This window comes from Nerophis ophidion, linkage group LG16 (assembly GCF_033978795.1).
Source record: "Nerophis ophidion isolate RoL-2023_Sa linkage group LG16, RoL_Noph_v1.0, whole genome shotgun sequence".
Lineage (NCBI taxonomy): Eukaryota > Metazoa > Chordata > Actinopteri > Syngnathiformes > Syngnathidae > Nerophis > Nerophis ophidion.
Genome location: NC_084626.1, coordinates 15,270,625 through 15,294,817, shown reverse-complemented (window position 1 = coordinate 15,294,817; position 24,193 = coordinate 15,270,625). Strand labels below are relative to the sequence as shown.

General features: G+C 40.0%; 1 protein-coding gene across 1 annotated transcript in view; it reads left to right on the top strand.

The window, feature by feature from the left end:
- Positions 1-21,451: 21,451 nt before the first annotated feature.
- LOC133535011 (sodium- and chloride-dependent GABA transporter 2-like) overlaps positions 21,452-24,193 on the top strand; it is a 94,513-nt gene continuing 91,771 nt past the window's right edge. Inside the window, exon 1 of the mRNA XM_061874412.1 lies at positions 21,452-21,570. The gene's annotated coding sequence lies outside the window, so the exon portion shown is untranslated. The remainder of the gene's footprint in view (positions 21,571-24,193) is intronic.

Sequence of the window (24,193 nt, the reverse complement as noted above, 5' to 3'; positions counted from 1 at the left end):
ATAAAGTAAAGATCATAAAGTAAGGTGTTGTTACTTGCCGCTATGATTAAGTCATCCACCCATACTAACAGAATCACTTTCTCATTCTCAGATTGCCTGCTGTAGACAATGATCAGCATCATTTTGGACGAAACCATTCTCTGTAAGCTGATCATGCAGTAACATGTTCCAGTTACGCCCGGATTGTTTTAAACCATACAATGACTTGTTGAGTTTACGCACTAAGTGTTCTCCTGTTTTTGATTTGACCTCAAAACCTTCCGGTTGTTCCATATATACCTAACAGTCCATTGGAGCATGTAAGTAAGCAGTCTTTACATCCATTTGGTGTAGGGTAAGGTCCTCCTGTACAGCCACCTGCATCAATGCTCGGACAGATGTCATGTTGGCTGTTGGTGAAAAAGTATCTTTATAGTTAATCCCTTCCACTTGACCATAACCCTTTGCGATATATCTTGCTTTACAAGTCTCTATTCCATCTGGGCTCTCTTTCACTGCATATACCCAGCGACCTCCCACTGCTTGTTTGCCTCTTTGCAGTGGAGTCAGAGTGAAAGTTTCATTCTCTGTCAAAGAGTTCATCTCCTCTTTCATTGCATCAACCCACATTTTTGACTTCTTAGAGTCCATAGCCCCTGTAAATGTTTTAGGTACACCATATGTCACTCTATAGAAAAAAACTACATTCTCACTTTCGTCAATATTACACTCAGCTTTACACTGGTACTCTTTTAAGTATTCTGGAGCCTTTCTCTCTCTTATAGAATAACTCCTTTCTCCCGGTTCTCTCTGAGTACCTCCTATTTTAGGCGGCTTTGCCTCAGCAGTCTCCTCAAAACTAGACTCTTTACTCTCGTTAGGCTGTCCCTGATCTTGTTTGATTAACTTTGTTCGTGCATCTTCATAATTTTCAATCTCACTCCCCATATCACATTATGTCTGAGTGTGGCTATCTGCACTACCTTTGGTGATGAATTTTACCAGCCTATGTTTTAGGACTTTTTCAGTGTCAGGATAATACACGTTATATGCTGGACAATACTTATCATAGCCTACAAAGATTCCCTTTTCGCACCTAGTATCAAGCTTCTTTTTATCCTGCTTGTATACGTAGCATTCGGATCCAAATATCTCCATGTTAGATATGTTAGGTGTTTTTCCTGTGAAAACTCGATAAGGTGTCTGCTCTAGACGCTTACCGTAACACCTGTTGCGGATTTGAGCTGCTGTCTGTGCAGCATATGTCCATAATTGCTTTGGGAGGTCACTCTCCAATAGCATGCATTGAGCCATTTCAAATAAAGTTCTCCAGCCCCTTTCGGCGGTTCCATTCTGATGAGGTGAGTATGGTGCACTCGTCTCATGCCTTATCCCATTACCCCTCAGTAATGATTGGAACTCCTGCCCGGTAAATTCTGTACCGTTATCAGACCTTATGCACTTTATCTTTCCATAAGGAGCTACATCTGCTATGAATTTCTCTGTAGCTTTTGTTGTGTCACTCTTTGCTTTTATAAAGTATGGAAAAATCATCCCGCTGTAATCATCAGTAAATACTATTGCATATCTGTATCCATCTTTATCTGCTGGCTCTATAGGACCGCATAAGTCTGTGTGTACTAGTTCTAGTTCAGCTGTAGCTTTAGCGTCTTCCTGTCTGTTTCTACTTTGGATAAACTTTCCCTGTGTACATATTTCACAGTTTTGATTGGACTTGTCATGTTTCCCTTTAATCGACATCCCTTTAACTACCTTTTCTAATCTTGCAACATCATCAAAGTTACAATGACCAAGTATCTTATGGCATGTTTGAATGTCATGACATCCATACACTTCATCAACATTATCCTCTACTGTGATAAGATAATACAGCCTACCATACACATCCATTTTGAATGTGGTACCATCCTTGTGGACCAGCCAGTTATCACCGTCCTTGAAGCGTAGCCCGGCTCCGTTAGCCGTTGCTGATTTCACTGAAAATATGTTTTGTAGAAACGATGGGATGTAAAGTGCTTGTTTGAGCCCTGTTTTGACTCGTCGTCCTTCGCTGTCCAGCAAGTAGACTTCCGCGTTGCCTCTCATCTTTGCCATCCCACTCACCTTGGTTCCATCGGCGAGCTCAATCATGTGATCCTCAGGCCTGAAGCTTTTGTCGACTGTCTTGAACTTTGTGGCGTCGTTGATCAGGTGGGTTGTGGCGCCACAGTCGACCATTAGACCCTTCTTGTTTCCTATTTGTGGAGGACAGTCACTCAATTTGAAGAAACAGAAAGATGTAGGTTCTGCCTCCCCATCAGCTTTCTTTATATGGTCACGGTCTCGTCCTCGACCGCGTCCCCTTCCCCGATGTGGTGTATCCCATTTTCGATACTCTCTTTTTGCCTGGGATTCGTCAGGGCATGTCCTGGCCGTGTGTCCCTTTTTCCCACACGTGTAACACTCGACATCAGCTAGATCCATTTTCTTTCCTCTTCCTCTTCCATGTGATCTTGTTGCCCCGCTAGCCTTCATCACATTATCTTCTTCTGCATTCACGTCGTTCTTCCTATATTTTTCTGTACTCTCATAACTTCGCAGTTTCGTTTTAAATTCGCCAAATGTCACAGTGTCATTTGTTTGGGTAATGTGCACGACGAATGGCTTATATGAGTCGGGTAGCCCCTTTAATACCATGGCTATTTGAAGACCATTCCTTATCTGTTCGTCTGCTCTTCTTACTGACGTGAAAATACTCTCTGCTCTAATAATTTAGTCAGTGACAGTTTCATTGCTAGCCTTGTGGACCGAGGAATGTTCAAAATACAAACTCACAACACGCCGTTTGTCCTTTCCCGCGTAATGCTGGCGAAGAATCTCCAGTGCTGCTCTTCCATCACGTTTCGCGTCCCTCATTATCAGCGACAAACTCTTATTGTCTAGACACTGCACCAGCTCCGTATATGCCTCACCATTCTTTGCTTCATCTTCCGCGAGAGCTTCTTCGTCTGCCTCATTTATGTGCGGGTATTCCAGGATAACTCCTCCGAGACCACGTAACTCCATGTGTGCGAGGAACCTCGTTTCCCAGAGTTCATAATTTTTCTCGTCACCGTCGAATAAAAGTCTAAACCATCTTTGGCCTGAATGACTGGGCCCATAACCTGTAGCATAACTCATTGCTGCAGCAGTCTAACGTTTCGACAGTCACCAATATGGTTCGTTAACACTTTATATTCACGGGAGGAAATAAACAAACCGCCATTCTTTCTTTGGTCCAAGAACTTACTGCACCATTTATTCTGCGCATGCTCACATTACCATTTCAGTGCACGCAGGCACATGACGTCACTACGTAAGATATTCAACATGGCTTTGCTGTTTATATTATTAAATGTGCTCAACACACACAATCCACTTTTATGTCACGACCCACCAGTTGGGAACCACTGGTCAACTGTGTAACAGTTACTGTAATATTTCCATGTCTGTCCAGAGTGATTGACCACTTTGCAAAAATAAAAGCCAGACGTTATAGTTTACTTCTCAGAAAATGATTCCCTGAACAGACACACAACAGTTGTTCATTTATTCTACTACTGTGGCTTTATGGTTTTGTGTATATTTTATAGTTTTGTGTATCTGAAATAGGATTAGCCACATTGCCATAAATGGAAATTAAATAATATAAAAGAACCCAGAGATGTAGGGGTGCTTTATTTTTTGTTTTACTTTTGTAGATGTTAAATTTGCAGATGATTACTTTAATATATATTTCAAAAAGATTCATTGCTCTTCCTTTTTGCTTTTACCAGTAGCAGTTTAGAAGTCTGGAGTAAAAAAGTGCATAAGTAGGTCAAATGCATTAGGTAATATCAGGAGGTTAATCAAAGATCCATACAACATAATCTGATATGATATCATAGTTTAAAGCACTATTTATGTATTTTTTATGATAAATAAGTGCTAAAAATGTTTTTGCTTGCGCGCTTTGCACGCTCACATGAATTATTTGTGCCCCAGTACAGTAATAGGTCTAGTGACGCCCCTGGTGTGAGCGTTCCTACCCTGGTCATGTACGGTAGCCATGCCAGCCATAGATTTAGATAAACACTATAACATGATTTTAACCATGGACTTTATAAATATTAATCAGATATAATGGACACACACACAAAACAAGGCATCTGTCTTAAATCATTATTTATATTTAAACATTTAATTGTTCCACATATGCGGTCCTCTCGGGCTTCACGGTGGCAGAGGGGTTAGTGCGTCTGCCTCACAATACGAAGCTCCTGCAGTCCTGGGTTCAAATCCAGGCTCGGGATCTTTCTGTGTGGAGTTTGCATGTTCTCCCCGTGAATGGCTGGGTTCCCTCCGGGTACTCCGGCTTCCTCCCACTTCCAAAGACATGCACCTGGGGATAGGTTGATTGGCAACACTAAATTGGCCCTAGTGTGTGAATGTGAGTGTGAATGTTGTCTGTCTATCTGTGTTGGCCCTGCGATGAGGTGGCGACTTGTCCAGGGTGTACCCCGCCTTCCGCCCGATTGTGGCTGAGATAGGCGCCAGCGCCCCCCACAACCCCACAAGGGAATAAGCGGTAGAAAATGGATGGATGGATGCAGTCCTCTCCAAGGTTTCTTATAGTCATCATTGTCACTGTCACGGACGTCCCACTGGGTGTGAGTTTTCCTTGCCCTTATGTGGGATCTACCGAAGATGTCGTTGTGGTTTTGTGCAGCCCTTTGCGATACTAGTGATTTAGGGCTATATAAATAAACATTGATTGATTAATTGAATATTGTTTTGCAGCACTTTGGTAATATGTTTGTTGTTTAAATGTGCTATATAAATTAAGTGGATTGAATTAGAATGGAATTATGCTGTCGTTAAGTTGAAGTGGTGTGATAATGTATTTCTTTTGAGTTAAGAGTGTTTTTTTGGCAACACCTACTGGCCATGGGTAAAGCCAATGACACATTAAGTAAATGATGTGGACACGTTTGTTCCTAGATACTTTCTAATACACTTCTGCATTGGAGACTTTGTATGTGTACATTTTTTAATTTTTATTTTTTTACCCTTGTTTATCCAGGAAAGTCCCATTGCGTGCCTTTGACGCACTCCCAGCCGTCCTCGTGTGGGTTGCAGTGACACTGGACACACGACGCGTCGTAGCAGGATTGATTCACTTTTATTCTTTCAGCAAATCTGTCTTCGGGCCAGTCGGGCACGCCCATTTCTAGTGCGCCGGCCCTGCTTCCTGGTCGCGCTGCACCTTTTGGTGCTCGCCTGCTGTGTCTGTGGCGGGGACTCATCTCGGCGTGCTCTGTTGTCGGGCTCATGGTCGGGTTGCCGTGGTTTCCTCCTCTCTCTCCCGATCGTGCCCCCTTCGCCTCTCTTAAAGTCTAGGAGCAGATGCGCAGATTGTGAGCAGGTGTGTGTCCTACGCACCTGACTCCGATTGCCGTCCTCCTGCCACTCCGCGTGCGTCACGCCTCTCATCGCCGCCGCATGCCCCGCCTCCTGGCCTCCATTCTGGTCCAGAACGCCTTTGTCCGCCCGCTGTCGGCCCGTCGGCTGCGTCTCTCCACAGTGACATTGTGTGCTTAGCTGTTGTGTAGCTGCAAGCTCCTAGTAGCCTACACCCTAACATGTTTACCTTTTGTAAATGACTTGACTAAAACAGAAGAAAAGGCACAAGTAAACACGCTGCAGGACTGCTTGTATCGGACATTTTATATATAAGCCCATACTTGTTTTTTTGCTGATATCGGCTTGTATAGGGTGGCCCTGTGATGAGGTGGCGACTTGTCCAGGGTGTACCCCGCCTTCCGCCCGATTGTAGCCGAGATAGGCGCCAGTGCCCCCCGCGATCCCAAAAGGGAATAAGCAGTAGAAAATGGATGGATGGATGGGCTTGTATAGGGTGTCAATATCGGATCAGGACACCCTTATATGTATGAGGAATTTTGTTTAGAAATTTACAAGTTAGTATCTGCACGCGCTAGCACCCCCCGCTACCCCAAAAGGGACAAGCGGTAGGAAATGGATGGATGGATAGTATCTGCAGTGTTTAACCACTTTCACTGATGTGGTCATCGTCAGCCTATTAACATATGACTTCAACAATCCTTGACTGCTATTATTTTGCAAAAGAAGACACAACGGCATTTTAGGTCACTGTGTCGCAGTAATATAAACATTTGATAAGTGACCACTTTCTCACTGGCTCCCCCTGGCAGATCCTCTTTAATGCAAGGCAGGATGTCTGCGCTAATCTCAAGTGGCCCAGACGTCGTCTGATTGTCCTCCTCGCCATTCATACCAGTCGAGCGCCCACTAAACACCACTTTTATCGCCGTGAATAAGCGATGGCGCCAGGCCCAGCAGCAACCTAGGGTCAGTCCTGTGATTGACAGGTGATCGGTGCAGTATCAGTCACAACTTCAACACTGTTATTGAAGTGAATTCATTAACTCGTATTGTGTTTTGCATTAAGTGACTGTTTATATTCATCTTGGAGAAAGAAAAAAACACCAGATTAACTGGTAGGTATTTCACTTGGGGCACATAATAACATAGGGACCTTTGGTACTGACATTTGTGTGTGGATTGGATTAGTTCTCGTGGAAGAAAAAGGACCTTGGTATGCAAAGGGGATAACTCTATCCGTGAGAAGAGACTAAATGTTTAATTTGATGTAAACATCTAAGATACGACCTGCATCTGTTGTTTTTCAGTCACTTACAGTATGCATAGACATACTGTTGTCATGATCTGTGGGCTGGATCATGTTTTTGTTATTTTCTGTTAGTTTTCAGACTGCACTAGTTCCTGTTTTTGTGCACCCTTGTTTAGCATAACAGAGGATGCAAAACAATAACAGTGCAATACTTTTTCATAACATGGTCACTACTGCCTAGTTTCTCTTGTTACCTTCTTATTTTACTGTTATATTTTTATTCTCATTGTTACTTTTTGTCTTTATTCTTATTGTAATATTTTTCTAATTTGTTTCCATTTATACCCCCATTATTTACCTTTTACTTTTTAAATTCGATCTCAACTCTGTACACTGCTGCTGGAATTTTAATTTTCCTGAGGGAACTCTCCTGAAGGAATCAATAAAGTACTATCTATCTATCTATCCATCTATCTATCTATCTATCTATCTATCTATCTATCTATCTATCTATCTATCTATCTATCTATCTATCTATCTATCTATCTATCTATCTATCTATCTATCTATCTATCTATCTATCTATCTATCTATCTATCCATCCATCCATCCATCCATCCATCCATCCATCCATCCATCCATCCATCCATCCATCCATCCATCCATCCATCCATCCATCCATCCATCCATCCATCCATCCATCCATCCATCCATCCATCCATCCATCCATCCATCCATCCATCCATCCATCCATCCATCTATCTATCTATCTATCTATCTATCTATCTATCTATCTATCTATCTATCTATCTATCTATCTATCTATCTAACTTAAAGATGGTCATTCTTCCATTACATTGAAAAAAAAAATCAGTCAATCAATTAATGTTTATTTATATAGCCCTAAATCACAAGTGTCTCAAAGGGCTGCACAAGCCACAAAGACATCCGCGGTACAGAGCCCACATAAGGGCAAGGAAAAACTCACCCCAGTGGGACGTCGGTGACAGTGACTATTGCTTTTGATCTCCCCTGATATTCACATGATATTGTGAAAGTCCAGTCCATAGTGGATCCAACAAAACAGTGAGAGTCCAGTCGATGTGGATCCAATAATGTAGCGAGAGTCCCGTCCATAGTGGAGCCAACAGGAGAACATCCCAAGCGGAGACGGATCAGCAGCGCAGATATGTCCCCAACCGATGCACAGGCGAGCGGTCCATCCTGGGTCCCGACTCTGGACAGCCAACACTTCATTCATGGCCACCGGACCTGTGTCTCCCCCGCCTCTCCTCCTCAAAGGAGAGGGGGGCAGAGGAGAAAAAGAAAAGAAATGGCAGATCAACTGGTCTAAAAAGGGTGTTTATTTATTATATACAAATGAGTCTTAAGATGGGACTTATATGCTTGGGACTTAAAAACCTGAGCACTAACAACTGCAAAACTGCAACTAATTAATTTTTTTTCAAAAAGAAAACAAAGGAATAATAGGCATATAATGTTGTTGTTTTTTTTGCACAATAAAAACTACTGCTGATTCCTCAAAACGTTTTCATACAGTATCTGGCACACGCAGGGAGTTCACGCTTAAGCCATTATTTGATTACATTTTTGATTCTCAATCGTCAACATTGTAGAAAGTAAACTTGGATGTAATTTAGAATAGTCAGTGTTGAGCTTTTGTCGCAGTATAGATTAAGTATCTGCTTGTGGGTGCGTGTAACCTGTGATGTCTTCCAAAGGTAAGCGGGGGCGTAGGGGGTAAAGTTAGAATATTTACAGGTAAAACAGCTGGTGTACAGTACTGCCAGCAACATTTTGTAACAGGACTAATGTGCTTAAAGAAGCCATTGTTTTTCTTGTTCAGATGTCACCAGCCTTTTTTTCTTAGGACATCTACGTATACCTTTACGAAATAAAAAGGACCAAGAGCTACACATTTATTTGCATAGTTTATTTCAACCCAAAAAAACTCAATAAGGTTTCTTCGTCAGAACACCAACAAAATGTTGGTATACACAAGACTGAATAAAATAAGAGGTGCACGGTAACGAAACTAATACCAAAAACCGATCATTTTCAGATATTTATAACTGAAAACCATAATCAATATTCATGTGTATATACTGTATATTTACACATGATTTTGTGGGAAGAAATATAAATAAATTCAACAGTTCATACTTTTGCTAAAAATGTATACATTTAAACAAAAAATATACATACAATCGTGGTCAGAAGTTTACATACACTTGTAAAGAACATAATGTCATGGCTGTATTGAGTTTCCAATAATCCCTACAACTCTTATTTTTTGTGATAGAGTGATTGGAGCACATATTTGTTTGTCACAAAACATTCATTTATGAATTTATTATGGGTCTACTAAAAATGTGACCAAATCTGCTGGGTCAAAAGTATACATACAGCAATGTTAATATTTGGTTACATGTCCCTTGGCAAGTTTCACTGCAATAAGGCACTTTTGGTAGCCATCCACAAGCTTCTGGTTGAGTTTTTGACCACTCCTCTTGACAAAATTGGTGCAGTTCAGCTAAATGTGTTGGTTTTCTGACATGGACTTGTTTCTTCAGCATTGTCCATATGTTCTCAATGGGGTGTAAGTCAGGACTTTTCTAAAACCTTAATTCTAGCCTGTTTTAGCCATTAATTTACCACTTTTGACATGTGTTTGGGGTCATTGTCCTGTTGGAACACCCAACTGAGCCCAATACCCAACATCCGGGCTGATGATTTTAGGTTGTCCTGAAGGATTTGGAGGTAATCCTCCTTTTTCAGTGTCCCATTTACTCTCTGTAAAGCACCAGTTCCATTGGCAGAAAAACAGGCCCAGAGCATAATACTACCACCACCATGCTTGACTGTAGGGATGGTGTTCCTGGGATTAAAGGCCTCACCTTTTCTCCTCCAAACATATTGCTGGGTATTGTGGCCAAACAGCTCAATTTTAGTTTCATCTGACCACAGAACTTCCCTTCAGCAGCAAACTTCAGACGAGCCTTACGGTTTTGCTTCTGGAGCACGGGCTTCCTTCTTGCATGGTAGCCTCTCAGTCCATGGCGATGCAAAACACGCTTGACTGTGGACACTGACAGCTGTGTTCCAGCAGCTTCCAATTCATTGCAGACCTTCTTTTTGGTGGTTCACGGTTGACTCTTGATCATTATTACCAATTTTCTCCCAGCAGCAGGTGATAGCTTGCATTTTCTTCTGGATCGTGGCAGTGACAAAGCTGTGCCATGCACGTCATATACTTACGAACAATTGTCTGCGCAGTTGCTCCTGGGACCGTAAGCTGCTTTGAAATGGCTCCAAGTGACTTTTCTGACTTGTTCAAGTCAATGATTCATTTTTTCAGATCTGTGCTGAGTTCCTTTGACTTTCCCATTGTCGCGTTTGTAACCGAGTCTAATGACTGCATTACATGAGCTCTATTTAAATGGGCTCAGAGAAATCAGAGAACTATGTGCTCCAATAGCTCTGTCAAAAAAATAAGAGTTGTAGAAATTATTGGAAACTCAAGACAGCCATGACATTATGTTCTTTACAAGTATATGTAACATTTTGACCACAACTGTATCTATTGTAGGGAAAAGGATAATGTCAACGGATATTTCAATACTTCGTTGTGACCCATTCAAATCATTAGAATCATTTTGTAGAGCAAACAAATGTTGGAATTTATTGGTATTTAAACATTTCAATTATTTCATTGATATTCAACAAGCAACTCAAACATTCTGAATATGATTTCCTAAAATGAAAAATACCATCTGTCATGTATTTGAAGAACATAAGGACATCAGGGTTTAAATCATAAAGTGCCGTTTTTTTTCACTAACAAAAATTAAATGTAACTAACTAAAGCCTGTACCTCTTGATGAACCATGAAGTTAAACATTAACAACTACTCACTTTGTCGTCAAGTTCTTTGGCCCTATTTAAAAAAAAAAAAATCTAGCTGTTGTTTTTTATGAAACGCCTCCTCGTCAGTCCTGTGGCCTTACGTTTGCTACGGTCGCCGCTATTAACACTAGGTCTTAGCTTTGCAGCACAGGCAACATTGTACTTCCATAGTTTTTCACATTAATGAATTTTAAGGTGAGTTATCAGATTATTTTGTGTTTAAGCTCGTCTTTGACCCTCCTTATTTAACTTCTGCTGAACATGTTTTGCAAACTATGAGTAAAATGTCATCTTCTATCATGCTAAAGAAAGCCCACTCTTGTGTCTGCTCCACTATGATGCTTTTTTTTTTGCACACATCAGCCATCGAACGCAGTATGAATTATCCATCCATCCATCCATTTCCAACCACTTATTCCCTTTGGGGTCGCTGGGGGCCCTGGTGCCTATCTCAGCTACAATCGGGCGGAAGGCGGGGTAGACCCTGGACAAGTCGACACCTCATCGCAGGGCCAACATTCACACTCACATTCACACACTTGGGCCAATTTAGTGTTGCCAATCAAACTATCCCCAGGTGCATGTATTTGGAACGCGGTATGATTTATTATGACATCACAAATTTGCAATCATGCCATGGGAAGTACATAATTAACAGAGAGACCAACAACAAACACTAAGATAATAATTCTTCATAATTGTCACCTCATTGTATCCATGGATTTTTCATTATTAGAATTATCAATGTGACGTGGTAATTGCCATTATCAGTCAATAATTATCGGTTGCAGATAATATCATGCATCCCAACCAAAAAACGTTTTATACTATAAAATAGTATGTTATTGTGGAATACCTGACACTCGCTAGTATTAGCTTATACTGTAGCTAGAGAGCAAAATAACATCATTTTCTAACCATTGGAAACTGTTAACAGCGGTCCAGCGTACATGGCCTTCTCCCCTCTGTTGACATACTCTGCTTCTCTCCCGTCCACGCCTCTGCCGCCTGTTTCTTGGACAGGTTGACTGTAAACAACTTCCGGTGTACTTTTAGGTGCAATGCTAAATGAAGCGTCTTGTATCTTGTCTCTGTTCGAACTGCTGCCCAGCCCTTAGATTTGTGTAATCTAACGCATCATAAACCACAATGCATGATCCCATAAATCAGTGGTTCTCAACCTTTTTTCAGTGATGTACTCCCTGTGAAATTGTTTTTAATTCACATACCCCCTAATCAGAGCAAAGCATTTTTGGTTGAATAAAAGCGATAAAGAAGTAAAATACAGCACTATGTCATCAGTTTCTGATTCATTACAATGTATAATGCAAAATATTGCTCATTTGTAGTGTTCTTTCTTGAACTATTTGGAAAATAAGATAAAAATAACAAAAAAATTGTTGAAAAACAAACATGTGATTCCATTATAAATAAAGATTTCTACACATAGAAGTAATCATCAACTTAAAGTGCCCTCTTTGGGGATTGTAAAAGAGATCCATCTGGATTCATGAACTTAATTCTAAACATTTCTTCACAAAAAAATAAATGTTTAACATCAATATTTATGGAACATGTCCACAAAAAATTTAGCTGTCAACACTGAATATTGCATTATTGCATTTCTTTTCACAGTTTATGAACTTACATTAATATTTTGTTGAAGTATTATTCAATAAATATATTTATAAAGGATTTTTGAATTGTTGCTATTTTTAGAATATTTTTTTAAAATGTCACGTACCCCCTGGCATACCTTCAAGTACCCCCATTTGAGAACCACTGCCATAAATCATCAACCCACGGTTGACAGGGCTAGGATTGGAGCAACTGATTAACAAAACTAGTAACCTACTGTATATAACCTACTGTATACTGTGGCGCCCCCATTGGGAGAATCCCAACTGCTGTTAACTCATTTTATGTCCTGGTACTTCTGGTCTTTATTTCTGAAATACAGTATTGCAAAATACATGCAAAAATTATTTGTATCCATATTTAAAGAAATGATAGCAGATGTTTAAAACCTGCATTTGTGAAGGTATGGAAACCTTCGCCAAGCCAACAATAATACAAGCCACAACTAAGATCAAGTACATTTTAGTGGACTACAGTTCCCTCTGTGGGCCTTTGGGTGTAGGTTCTGCTTTGAGTTCAATTTCTCCAGGTTCAGTGGTGAGACATTTTGACCATTAGTTATATATATATATATATATATATATATATATATATACATATATATATATATATATATATATATATATATATATATATATATATTTAAAAACTCTTAAATGTTTCATTTATGTATATATATATATATATATATATATATATATATATATATATATACATATTTCATATTTTTTATTATTCTTAAATGTTTCATTAATCAATTAAAAAAATAATAATAATTTATTCTTAAATGTTTCATTAATCAGGCTTCACGGTGGAAGAGGGGTTAGTGCGTCTGCCTCACAATACGAAGCTCCTGCAGTCCTGGGTTCAAATCCAGGCTCGGGATCTTTCTGTGTGGAGTTTGCATGTCCTCCCCGTGAATGCGTGGGTTCCCTCCGGGTACTCCGGCTTCCTCCCACTTCCAAAGACATGCACCTGGGGATAGGTTGATTGGCAACACTAAATTGGCCCTAGTGTGTGAATGTGAGTGTGAATGTTGTCTGTCTATCTGTGTTGGCCCTGCGATGAGGTGGCGACTTGTCCAGGGTGTACCCCGCCTTCCGCCCGATTGTAGCTGAGATAGGTGCCAGTGCCCTCCGCGACCCCAAAAGGGAATAAGCGGTAGAAAATGGATGGATGTTTCATTAATCAATCAATTCATAGTAATTCATAGGGCAGCATGGTGGTGGAGGGGTTAGTGCGACTGCCTCACAATACGAAGGTCCTGAGTAGTCCTGGGTTCATCCCGGGCTCGGGATCTTTCTGTGTGGAGTTTGCGTGTCCTCCCCGTGACTGCGTGGGTTCCCTCCGGGTACTCCAGCTTCCTCCCACCTCCCAAGACACACCTGGGGATAAGTGTGAATGTGAGTGTGAATGTTGTCTGTCTATCTGTGTTAGCCCTGCAATGAGGTGGTGACTTGTCCAGGGTGTACACCACCTTCCACCAATTGTAGCTGAACTAGGCACCAGCACCCCCCGCGACCCCAAAAGGGAATAAGCGGTAGAGGATGGATGGATGATTAACGTGGACCCCGACTTAAACAAGTTGAAAATTTCATTTGGGTGTTACCATTAAGTGGTCAATTTTACGGAATATGTACTGTACTGTGCAATCAACTCTTAAAAGTTTCAATCAATCAATCAATCAATGAGGTCGACAATTCTAAAATCAAACCATTCTATCCTGTGGCAGGACACTTGGATGGCCCCACATTTTTACTGGCCCCAGCAGTATGCTGATGCAGTGAAGTTTTGTAAAGCATGTCCCCAGTGTCAGTTAACAACTCCTGTCAGGAAGGGCGAAAGGGCCTACCTGGGTAACATGCCCATGATTGCTACTCCTTTTACTCGCATTGCCATGGACATTGTGGGCCCTCTTGAAAAAAGTAATGCAGGTCACAAGTATATTTTAGTAGTTAGTGATTATGCCACAAAACACCCAGAAGCATTCCCCTTAAAGAAAATCAAGGCATGCCAGATTGCAAATTGTTAAAGTTAAAAATTAAATTTAAAAGAGAAAATTATCACAGACCAGGGCACAATTTTTACCTCTGGACCAGGGGTAGGGAACCTATGGCTCTTGAGCCAGATGTGGCTGTTTTGATGACTGTACCTGCCTCTCAGATAAATCTTAGCTGACATTGCTTAACACGGTAAGTACTGAATAATTTTGCTGGTAATCACAGTGTCAAAAATAACAAATAACGTTCAAAATACAAAAACATTCTCATGCATTTTAATTCATCCATCCGGTTTCTACCGCACCTGTTCATGAAGTCACATTAATGGTAAGAACTGGCCAATGACAACCTGGCCAAAACACAGCGATGCCAGAAGACGATGATGCAAATTCTAAGAGGAGAGTTTTCAATGAGGGTCAGAATGTTTTTTTGTTGCTACCTACTTTTTGCCAAATGGCAAGGGCCATACACCATACAAAGGAAGATGGTAACGTATGGACTGTTTTTACCAGACCGTCGAAAGCAGCGTCAAATCTTTCACATAAACCTTCTCAAAGCATGTGTGGAGAAATTACAGGAGTCTTTAAAGGCCTACTGAAACCCACTACTACCCACCACGCAGTCTGATAGTTTATATATCAATGATGAAATATTAACATTGCAACACATGCCAATAGGCCTTTTTAGTTTACTAAATTACAATTTAAATTTCCCGGGAGTTTCGTCTTTGAAACGTCTTGTAATGATGACGTGTACGCAAGACGTCACAGGGTTTCAGGAAGTATGAGCACTACGTACACACTCAGATAAAAGTCGTCTGCTTTAACGGCTTAATTACACAGTATTTTGGACATCTGTGTTGCTGAATCTTTTGCAATTTGTTCAATTAGTATTGGAGAAGTCAAAGTAGAAAGATAGAGTTGGGAAGCTTTAGCCTTTAGCCACACAAACACACAGTTGTTTAAAATTCCCGGAGGTGAAAATTTACTATGGATCACAGCGCGGTCAAGCAGACATGAATCCAGACCAAATGTCAACCAGCAGGTTTCGGTGAGAAAACGTCGCTTCTTACCGGATATCAGCGGAGCTTCCGTCCTGCTGCAACTTCGTGACTTCCCTCAGAGACACTGCGCGTCAACACCGGGCCGTGGACACAATTCTCCCACTATCAGGTAATATTAAACTCACTAAAACACTAGCAACACAATAGAAAGATAAGGGATTTTCCAGAATTATCCTAATAAATGTGTTTAAAAACATCGGAATCCTTCCCAATGCAATGGCGTTTTTTGTTTTTTTTTCTAGTCCGTCGCTATCAATATCCTCAAACACAAATCTTTCATCCTTGCTCAAATTAATGGGGAAATTGATGTTTTCTCGGTTCGAATAGTACTGTTTGTTGCAGGCTCCCATTAAAATCAATGTGAATATGTGAGGAGCCATCAACATGTGACGTAATCGTCTGCGACTTCCGGTAGAGGCAGGGCTTTTCTCTTAGCACCGACAGTTGCGAACTTTATCGTGGATGTTCTCTACTAAATCCTTTCAGCGAAAATATGGCAATATCGCAAAATGATCAAGTATGACACATAGAATGGACTTGCTATCCCAGTTTAAATAAGAAAATCTCATTTCAGTAGGCCTTTAACCATGTGGGCACGAACAGTGGTTGATGAAGAAGAGCTTCAGGAACACTATCTCCCTTCTTCAGTAGAGACTCTAGTCTTTCCAGACCTTAGTCATCTGACTGATGATGCGGTCCCCTCCAAGGTTTCTTGTTCTTCCCATCGGGTTGAGTTTTTTTCTTGCCCTGATGAGGGATCTAAGTCGAAGATGTCGTTGTGGCTTGTGCACCCCTTTGAGACACCTATGATTACTGGCTATAAAAATAAACTTTGCTTGATTGATTGATTGTTACCCGACTTCAGGTGCGGTGTGAGGTGTCCGTGTCAATCATTCAAGTTGCATTAATTAGCGCTGAGTCCAAAACGTGTGGCTTGTTGAGTTCCCCCAGTTCCAAAATAACTCAGCGTGTTTCTGACAATGTAACTCCATTTTGTCTTGTTTGGTGTTATGTTTTGAATATTTGACTATCCACAAAAAAGCATATATAGTCGTCGAGAGACTGAACGGGAAAAAAGTTGTACCTAATGCAAGCTGGTTAGGTGCAACTTTTTAGGTACAACGCAAAGTTGTACCTAATGCAACGTTGTTGTGTTTTAAATATTTATTTGCTTGAAAACAATAGTGAAATACCTTCCCAAACGAAATGTCATATAAATGCGGTCTATCGATGCGGTCAGCAGAGAAGAACATTCCCTGTCACCCTCTCACCTCCACCATGAGAATTACTGCAGGTGAACAGCTGATATCACTTTTGCCGACGCACCACACCCCACGTGACACATCTCCATCAATCGCCAATGATAAATTAATAAGTCATGCAAAAAAATTAACCACAAAGACAACACATAAACTCGACTGGCATCTACAGACATATTGCTCTTCTCAACAAGCAGCGGGTCCTGCTCTGTGCCTTCCCCTTTTAAAAGCACTTACACACACAAAACACAAGTTCCTGTTTCATTTAAGGACCTCGGCTTTGTTTAACCTTGACAAAGATGATTAATCAACAACGCGTGTAATGATTTGTCAGGCTTTCTCCATCTGCCGTGGCGAGTCCGCTAAAGGGGCATTCGGACTGTGAATTACAGGCAAGTTTGTTTGAAAATGGAAAGAAACCCAGCCGGCTATCAGAGCACTTCAGAGGATGACACATGGTGAGTGTGCAAGATCATTTGATCAAAGGGTTAAAATTATTCATTAAATAAAAACATTACCATTTTTGTAATTTTGTTTAGGAAAAAAGTTGATCAAAGTATTTTAGAAAAAAAAAATTAAAAATCAACTGTTGTGTTTATTTAGCTTTTGGCATTGGCACATCATATTATTAATTTGCATATCTGACGCTAAGAAATATCATCAGATCTTTTTTGTTACTAATCTTTTGTAACATGGGCCTGATCTTTGCCGCAATAACACAACCTCTAAACATACGTTGTATACAAAGTAACTAAGGATGATTCCGATTAGGATTTTATGCTGCCAATTCCAATAACTATCATCCATGAGTGAGATTGGCAGACACTAATACCAATTACATTAACTGTACAATTTGAAATGTATTTAGGGTGAATGCTATTGACAGTCTAACAATATCATTATAATATTTAAACTAGTCAGTAATTATTTTTTATTACATACAATTGTTTAATCAAAACAAATGACCCTGAAAGGAATAAGCTTTAGAAATGGATGGATGGAAGTTGTTAGGTTGACAACAGCTGAACAAAAGCAAAAATAACAATCTACTTCCCTATTCAAATCCCTAGGTTTTTGTCCTTCCGTGTCCAGGAAATTATTTCCTGAGTTTGTAAACATGAACTAAAATGTATATATATGTATATATATATATATATATATATATATATATATATATATATAAAAAAAAAAAATATATATATATATATATATATATACAGTCACTACATTTTACAGGATGTCCGTAAACACACCTCGCATCCAAAATGGTTACTTCAACCAGGCTGCGGCCAAGCCAAGCTACCATTAGCATCATGATAATAGGTGAGGACAGCTTAATGAACAACCATAAAATGCAAATTGTGAGACTGTGAGTCCATTTGAGTCACGTGATTCTCTAAATAACAAATCAACAATCACCAATTCATTTAGCAATCGGATTTGATAAAACCTCAACAAGCTGGATGCAATCTTATCTGGAGGGGAGGAAATAGGTGGTAGAGGTGAACGGTATTGTGCACCCACCCCACCCCCCAACCCCCCGACCCCCCTCACAGTAAGCTGTGGAGTCCCCCAAGGCAGTATATTTGGGCCTTTAAATGACATGTCATCAGCATGCGACTGTGAATTGTTCCGGTTCGCGGATTACTCGGCCCTGGTGGAAAAAATCCTCAGTGCTGAACTCCGTTGTATTTGCACCTGGCTCGCTGACAATAAACTTTCCATACAGTTAGGTAAAACGGAATCCATCGTATTTGGGTCCCATATCAACCTTAAGAAAGTCAGTGACTTCAATATAAAAGTGGGTGACATTGTTATCACCAGGAAAGATGAGATCACCTACCTAGGTTCCATTCTAGAGGCCAATCTTTGCTGTGATAAAATGGCAGCCAAGGTAATAAAAAAGGTCAACCAAAGAACGCGATTTCTCTACAGCAGGGGCGCTCACACTTTTTCTGCAGGCGAGCTACTTTTCAATTGACCAAGTCGAGGAGATCTACCTCATTCCTATTTATAATTTATATTTATTTATTCATGAGACATTTTTGTTAACAAGTTAATGGTGTTTAATGATAATACAAGCATGTTTAACACGCATAGATTCCTTTCTTTCATGAAGACAAGAATATAAGTTGGTGTATTTGATTCTGATGACTTGCATTGATTGGAATTAGACAGTGGTGCTGATAACGTCCGCATTTTCAAATGGAGGAAAAAAAAAGTCCTCCTTTCTGTCCAATACCACATGAAAGTGGTTGGATTTGGCATCTCATTTGTCCAACTTGCATACTCGTTTTTAAACACTTTATTATGAGAGTAGCATATGTGTGTGGCCCTTTAATGTCTGGCAGCAGGTGAATGACGTCAGTGAGTGTGCGGGTGGGCAAGCAAGTGAGAAAGCGGTCGCTGAGGGCGGGGGAGAAATACATTGGCATCAAACTCCGTAGCTTGCTAGCTTGTGCACGCTAGCTTTCTGAGACTCTTATTTTGTTAGCACAGGCAGGATGAAACAGGTCTTTTATGGTGAAGACAGGAACTGTGCAGTCGGTCTTTAGAGTTTTGACAGTAGGTACGGAGTCTCTAGAAATAAAATGTGTTTCTCTGTGTCCGCCCTGTTAGTGATTTTTTTCTTAAATATGAGCTTGCAGCAGCCAGCGTCATCTCACAAGATCCTCGGGTGCCGAGAATGTCAAACAACTGACGAAAGTGAAGTCTTGGTTTGATTGATGATTGCTCATTTTTATGTATATTTTTTAATGCCTGGCTTGAGATCGACTGACACACCCTCCGAGATCGACCAGTCGATCGCGATCGACGTAATGGGCACCCCTGCTCTACAGAATCTCCTCTCTGGTCAACAAAAGCACCATGAAGACTTTAGCGGGAACTCTCATTCAACCCTTTTTTGATTACGCTTGCACCTCCTGGTACCCCAGCACCTCCAAAACCCTCAAATTTAGACTCAAAACATCACAGAACAAGCTGGTCGGGTTACTTCTAGACCTTCACCCCAGATCACACCTCACTCCAACCCACTTCTCCAATGTGGGCTGGCTCAGGGTGGAGGACAGAGTAAAACAACTTGCACTGAGTCTAGTCTATAAAATCCGCTACACCTCCCTGATACCGAAGTACATGTCAAATTACTTCCAGAACGTAAATGACCGCCATAACCACAACATCAGGGGGAGCTCCACAAACCACGTTAAACCCAGATTCCTCTCTAACAAAGGTCTTAACTCATTCTTTTTCTATGCCACATCAATATGGAATGCACTCCCACTGGGTGTAAAAGAAAGTGCATTTCTATATTCTTTCAAAAGCACACTAAAAGAACACCTCCAGGCAACTTCAACCCAAGACTAACACCCTCCCCCCACCACATCCCATCTCCTTGGATTGTAAATACGGTGGTAGAGGGGTTAGTGCGTCTGCCTCACAATACGAAGTTCCTGCAGTCCTGGGTTCAAACCCAGGCTCAGGATCTTTCTGTGTGGAGTTTGCATGTTCTCCCCGTGAATGCGTGGGTTCCCTCCGGGTACTCCGGCTTCCTCCCACTTCCAAAGACATGCACCTGGGGATAGGTTGATTGGCAACACTAAATTGGCCCTAGTGTGTGAATGTGAGTGTGAATGTTGTCTGTCTATCTGTGTTGGCCCTGCGATAAAGTGGCGACTTGTCCAGGGTTTACCCCGCCTCCCGCCCGATTGTAGCTGAGATAGGCGCCAGCACCCCCCGCGACCCCAAAAGGGAATAAGCGGTAGAAAATGGATGGATTGTAAACAATCAAATATAAATAATCAAATGTATTTACTTGTTCTGATGCTTTCTGAACTCACCATGTTCTCTGCTTGCTGTACATAGCCCACCAAGTCAGACCTACACTGTTTCAATGTCCATTTCTCCGATGATGCTATTGTTGATGACTGAAGTACTGATATAAACCAATCCTTACCCCCGGATTATAAATAATGTAAATAATTCAATGTATATACTATGATGATTAACTTGTGTGATGACTGTATTATGCTGATAATATATATTCAGAGGTGGGTAGAGTAGCCAGAAATTGTACTCAAGTAAGAGTACTGTTACCTTAGAGATTTATTACTCAAGTAAAAGTAAGGAGTAGTCACCCAAATATTTACTTGAGTAAAAGTAAAAAGTACGTTGTGAAAAAACTACTCAAGTACTGAGTAACTGATGAGTAGCCTGTTCGTTTAATGATTACGGCAACAAATAATGCACAAAAACATAAAAATAGCAATGAGCAAATTCAGAGCCAGGAATATCTCTTAAGCAATTAAAACAATATTATATACTAAATAATAATACATTAAAATAAATAAAAAAAATTAAGGCAAATTGAGCCACAATAACTTAACAGCACCATAGGCTCAGTAGGCATTGATTGATTGATTGATTGATTGATTGAAACTTGTATTAGTAGATTGCACAGTACAGTACATATTCCGTACAATTGACCACTAAATGGTAACACTCCAATAAGTTTTTCAACGTTAATCAATTACTTAATAAATGACCAAGTCGAGGTGATCTACTTCATATATAAATATACATACACACATATCATATATATATATATATATATATATATATATATATATATATATATATATATATATATATATATATATATATATATATATATATATACATATATATATATATTGTGGAGGGAGGTTGTGATCAGCACACTGCAGATGTAAATGTCAGCGACCCCGTCTGGGCTACTGGAGACAGTGCACCCTCAGACGGGGGTGTGGCATGGGCGGGATGGCGAGACGCAGCTGGTAGGTGATTAGATTTCGCAGGTGGTACGCATGAATCTAATCAACTGTCGTCTTTAAGAATGAGCAGCCGGCAGAAGAGGAGGAGTGAGGATTGGAGAGACTGAAAAGTCTACACGAAAATGCACTTGGTCGAAAAGAACCACATTAAAAAACCCTGTCAACTCTGAGCAACTAGCTTCTGGCGTGGATCTGTGGCACTGTGAGTAGGAAAAAGCTTACATATATATATGTATATATATATATATATATATATATATATATATATATATATATATATATGTATATGTGTATATATATACCTTTATATATACAGTATATAATTTATATTTATTTATTTTGTCATTTTTGTTCACATGTTAAAGGTGTTTTAATGAATATACATGCATGTTTAACATATAGATTCCTATCTTTAATGAAGACAAGAATATAAGTTGGTGTATTACCTGATTCTGATGACTTGCATTGATTAAAATCAGACAGTATAGTGCTGATAACGTCCCGGTTTTCAAATGGAGGAGAAAAAAAGTTCCTCCTTCCTGTCTAATACATCATGAAAGTCGTTGGTTTTTGGCATCTTCCATATTCGTTTTTATACATTTTACAAGAAATACATTGGCGGCAAACTCCGTAGCTTGCTAGTTTGCGCTGGCTTTCGGAGACTCTTATTTTGTTAGCGCAGGCGCGATGGAGCGGCACTTTTATTGTGAAGACAGGAACTGTGCGATCGGTCTTTAGGCTTTTGACGGGAAGTACGGTTGAAATAAAAAGTGTCTTTTTTCCTTTACACTTTTTATTGATTGGTTGATTGATTGAAACTTGTATTAGTAGATTGCACAGTACAGTACATATTCCGTACAGTTGACCACTAAATGGTAACACCCCAATAAGTTTTTCAACATGTCGGGTTCTACGTGTCATGGTAACGTGAGCACCTGGCTCTGTTTGATTGGTCTAACATCACCAGTGACTGCATGTGATTGGTGAAACGCAAACATGCGTAGTTCCTACTTTGCATGCGTGTCTGACAAAATTAAAATCAAACAAAGCGTGCATTAACAGATCGATAAAAAAAAAAAGTAGCGAGTAGCGACCTGATTGCAGATATATGGAGCGGAGTAAAAGTAGCGTTTCTTCTTTATAAATATACTCAAGTAAAAGTATGTTGCATAAAAACTACTCTTAGAAGTACAATTTATCCCAAAAGTTACTCAAGTAGATGTAACGGAGTAAATGTAGCGCGTTACTACCCACCTCTGTATATATTTGTACCACAAAATGATTAAAGTGGACCCTGACTTAAACAAGTTGAAAACCGTATTCTGGTGTTACCATTTAGTGGTCAATTGTACGGAATATGTACTGTACTGTGCAATCTACTAATAAAAGTTTCAATCAATCAATCAATCAGTTAATCGGTAAAAGTGTGTTATTTTTTTCAAAATATCACTCTAAGATACGGTTTTGGTCAAAAACAATTAGCAAACCTTTTTATGTGTATGCTAAAAAGTACTAATCAAAATATAAATGGTCAATATTCACTAATTAGTAAACAATCTTGGACACTGCAAAAACGTGTCTCACCAGTTCGAAGGCTTCACAGTTCTGAGCACTTCCCGCAGGTAACCGTACATACCACTTATTGCCGGTAACAAAGGCTGTTGCAACACTTCATTCACAATTTAATCAAGCACACCGTTAAACACACACACATATATATATATATATATATATATATATATATATATATATATATATATATATATATATATATATATATACGGTGGGGGCAAAAAAGTATTTAGTCAGCCACCGATTGTGCAAGTTCTTCCACTTAAAATGATGACAGAGGTCTGTAATTTTCATCATAGGTACACTTCAACTGTGAGAGACAGAATATGAAAAAACAATCCAGGAATTCACATTGTAGGAATTTTAAAACATTTATTTGTAAATTATGGTGGAAAATAAGTATTTGGTCAACCATTCAAAGCTCTCACTGATGGAAGGAGGTTTTGGCTCAAAATCTCACGATACATGGCCCCATTCATTCTTTCCTTAACATGGATCAATCGTTCTGTCCCCTTAGCAGAAAAACAGCTCCAAAGCATGATGTTTCCACCCCCATGCTGCCCAGTAGTTATGGTGTTCTTGGGATGCAACTCAGTATTCTTCTTCCTCCAAACACGACGATTTGAATTTATACCAAAATGGATACATGGATGATACAGCAGAGGATTGGGAGAATCCCCCCGTGGCAATATAATTGCCCAGGCCTGCATTAAGTGTTCATTCAAGGCTAAGGCAAAATATCGGGATGTACAAACCCCGTTTCCATTTGAGTTGGAAAGTTGTGTTGGATGCAAATATAAACGGAATACAATGATTTTCAAATCCTTTTCAACCCATATTCAATTGAATGCACTACAAAGACAAGATATTTCATGTTCAAAATCATAATTTTTTTTATTTTTTTTGCAAATCATAATTAACTTGGAATTTCATGGCTGCAACACGTGCCAAAGTAGTTGAAAAAGGGCATGTTCACCACTGTGTTACATCACCTTTTCTTTTAACAACACTCAATAAACATTTGGGAACTGAGGAAACTAACTGTTGAAGCTTAGAAAGAGGAATTCTTGGAAAAAGACGGCGCTTAGATGGCAGCATATGTTCTTCCAAAACCTGTATGTACCTTTCAGCATTAATGGTGCCTTCACAGATGTGTAAGTTACCCATGCCTTGGGCACTAATGCACCCCCATGCAATCACAGATGCTGGCTTTTGAACTTTGCGTCAATAATAGTCTGGATGGTTCGCTTCCC